Source organism: Microtus ochrogaster, chromosome 19 (genome assembly GCF_000317375.1).
Source record: "Microtus ochrogaster isolate Prairie Vole_2 chromosome 19, MicOch1.0, whole genome shotgun sequence".
Lineage (NCBI taxonomy): Eukaryota > Metazoa > Chordata > Mammalia > Rodentia > Cricetidae > Microtus > Microtus ochrogaster.
Genome location: NC_022021.1, coordinates 59,167,319 through 59,171,262, shown reverse-complemented (window position 1 = coordinate 59,171,262; position 3,944 = coordinate 59,167,319).

Sequence of the window (3,944 nt, the reverse complement as noted above, 5' to 3'; positions counted from 1 at the left end):
ACCCTCCCAGTCACTCACACCCCCACAGAAACATTACATTTATTAGTTTACCTTTTCCCCCTTGGGTTTTTTCTTTGCATTTGGTTTGGTTTGGTTTGGGGGTAGGGAGTGTTTGTTTAAATGGGAGTCTCACAAAACCCAGACTGAAGACTGGCTCCAAACCATTTGTTCTGTAGCCAAGGCTGCCCCTAAACTCCTGTTCCTCCAGCTTCCACCTCCTGAAACTGGGATTACAGATGTGGTCTGTCATGCCTGGTCTTTTTTTTTTATGTATTTTTTTTAAAATTTTTCTCACTACCTTATAGTGATTTCACTCCTTTCCTTTCTTAGGCTCTCCGTAATGCAGAACTAAAGAACAGCTTTAAATAGATGTGCTAGGTTAAATCCCCAGCACTCCAAAATATCTACATGCTTATTGAGTACAAAGATGAGTGTTTTTAATCCTTGCTCTTGAATTTAAAAATAAAGCACAAGAAAAGCCTTCTAAATTTAGTAGATTTTATTTTTATTGACGGGTTTGTAACAAAAGAAAAAAACATGCTGAAATTTAACCTTTTTTTAAAGATGAAAACAAAGTGCTGAGAATAAATGGAACATTTATATGCATTATATATATTATGTATTATATTATATACACACAGCATATATTATTTAAGCATATATATACACACATACATACACACACGGCTCAAGGAACATTGTAGGGGGGCAGAAAGAATGTAAGCCAGAGGATAAGGAAGAGTACTGAGAAACACTGCTGTGCTCCACAAGTCAGATGACCTCCCACAGAATGTGGAAGTATATTAAATGATGTCTGTGGTCAGTTCTTCCCTCTTCATGAACTAGACCTCTTCTTCCAATTATTGTAAACCAACATGCGGTATTTTACACAAAATAGGAGAATTGAGTTGTCCTCCAAATAATTCAGCCCAACCCCCCAATACCCAAAATATTCCAAATTTTCTAGATGCTTGAAGTAAAATGTTTTAGTCCATGGCTCATTTTGAAAATTAGCCCAATTCTCCCTCCACTTGATGTGCACATGAGGTCACAGAGACCCACCCTCCTGCCATACTATGAAACTGAAGAATGTCAAAGTATCAAAGATTTTAGCTGAAAATTTGGGGAAAATACATGAAGCTTTCCACTATATTCTAAATTTTGTGTTCAAAATACAAATATATAACTTCATAAATGCTTTATCAAGCCAGGACTCCAAAGCTATTGAATTTTAAAAGTAGCTATAGAACTTTCATTACTATAAATCTTCCATTTTACTATAACTAAGTCATCCAAGAATAAAAATAACTTATCATAAACAGTGCCCTTCTTCATGGCAAAGCATACACATGGATTATAACAGTATTCTTGTGTTGACTGTATGTGCAATAGGATAGCAGTTGCATGTTAGCTGGTGCCGTTCACATATTCAACCAGCTAACAATACACTGCCAGCCCATCACACACAGGTACTGAGTGTGAAGAATCTGCCCAGAAGTAAGTAGCAGGATGGCCGTGACTGCTGACTTGACCCAAAGCAGCCAACTTGCAGTACACTGCCTACCTGATTCTGGACAATACTGGTATTCACGAAGTCACTGCGGCTAAGTTTTTCATGGAAAACACAGCTGCAGAACTGCTGGAGTGTAGTGGCATGAATGCAAAGGGCGAAGGATAACTTGAGGGATTCTCTCCTTCCACCTTCTGAATGCTAGGGATCAAACTCCGGTGGATAGGGTTAACAGCAAGTGACTTTACCAGCTGAACCTTCTCCCAGCCAGGGCTCTGATCTTAGCAGCTACACTGAAGAGAATTCATAGAGAAACCTTGTTTTGTTTTTCCTAAACTATTAGAAATAAAGTTTGTATTTCCAAGCAACAAGCATATAAAAAAACGTTTAATAACACTTAACTTGTTTTAGAGACAGGGTTTTCCTGGGTAGCTCTGGCTGTCCTGGAACAAGCTTTGTAGACCAGGCTGCCCTCGAACTCAGAGATCCAACTGCTTCTGCCTCCAAGTGCTCGGATTAAAGGCATGCACCACCACTGCCCAGCTAAGGACTCTGAATTCTTATACTTAGGTTTTCCAAATTAAAAGTTTAAATATAGATGTTATTATAGTAAAAAGAATTAATAAAAGTTCAATTGAACTTGGCATTAAAGTATCTAGAAGATAAAATAATCTGGGCAAAGCATCTAACTGAAGAAATGTGTGTGGCAGTTCAGTTGTGTTTAAACAACGTAAAGCCTTTAAATATCGTTTCTCTCCCATTGTAGGTGACTTTAGTCACTGCAGCTTTAAAGTTCGCTGTGGGGTGCAACCACTTACATACAGAAAAATGTGAAATTGTCTAGAAAAAATCTACTCAAATGGTGAGATTTGAACTAAGTATGTTTAAAAGAAATTGAGCTATTTGGCATAAAGTGAAGCGTAAATGGCAACAGAGACGCGAGTCATGTGAGCCTTTAACTTTATCATCTACGGAGAAAGTACAGGGGCTGGAGAGATGGCTCAGCGGTAAAAAGCACTGGCTGCTCTTAACTGCTCTGGATTCTCAGCACCAACAAGATGGCCCATAACCGTCTGAAACTCCAGTTCCAGGAGATCGGAATCCCTATTCTGGACTCCATGGGCACCCGGCACGCACTTGGTGCACATTTATACATGCATGGAAATATACATAAGATGATAAGAATTATTTTCGAAAGAGTACTCTTTTTAAAAAGAGAAACTACAAGTATTTTGGGTTGTGACTTTACCTAGCAGAAATAGTACATTGGATCCAACGTTTAGTGACTGTCGTGAGTACACCATCTTCTCCACCAGATGGCACCATTTCCACGTCTTTGCTTGCTTCTGGGTGTAGCAGGGGGGTAGTGCAGCTAGCAACTGTAGGGATGAAAGTCTAACAGCCAGCTAGCAGTGCACTGCCTGCCTGACGCACCGCACCGTGCTTCATCCTCTGTGGAGACAGAAACCAGGAAGCGGCCGCCAATCGGGTACATGGCTACCATCAGTTGTGAGGATCTGTTTCTTAATACATCTTAAATCTATTCTGTAGTTAGATTTTTGATTCTCCTGTTTTCAGACCACATCACACTTGCCGCCAAATGCCTTCTTTAGCAAGAATTAGTTTGCTCGAGATCAGAAGGAAGACAGAGGGCAAGCTCCGAACACTCACCTTGGGGCAATTTTGACTTCGCTGCTGCTCCATGTCATTGGCGAGCACCCGCATAACATTTTCCTTTGAAAACAGATTAACACGAAGGGAGAAAACTCTTTAAGAAACTCGTAAGGGGTGGGGGTGGGATTTTTCTGGATCCTGACCTTGCCGGGCCACATTCACTCACTCTCTCTAAAGCAGCCGGTCACCTCCAAAGCATAAATTTCCCACAGCTCAAAATGTAAACTAGGCTGTAGAATTTCGTGGCATGTCTTGGTCCTAAGTATTACACACTGTGCCTTCCTCAAGAAGCCCCTTCGGAGGCTTTCTTGGGTCGTGAAAGAAAAGGATGGTACTCACCCACAGCATCTCCCTCCTCGGTCCTGATCCTCCTCCCAGCAGTGCGCGGCCGTTTCCACTCCATCTCCAGGTGAGTGCGCTGTTCCGGAGTCTGGCTTCTTCCTTCTAGGGCTAAGGCTCAGCTCGGCTTCCCAAATCGCTAGAGCCTCACCCCACCCCGTCTTCATCCCCAAGTCCAGGATACTTTCCCTTCTATGTCTGCATTCCCCCCCACTCCTCCCACCGCTCCTGGAGCGTATTCCCCAGGGTACCCTTTAAAAAGCCCGCGGGGCGGCAATCAAAGCGGGAACCCCCCCACCTCCACCCCGCCATAGGTCAGCGCTTCGATGACGTCAAGCCTAGGAGGGTTTCCCCGCGTGGGAAGTGGGGTGTTCCCTCCTACCGGCCGTCCAGGTCCAGCACTGAGCAGCCCAAGTGGCGC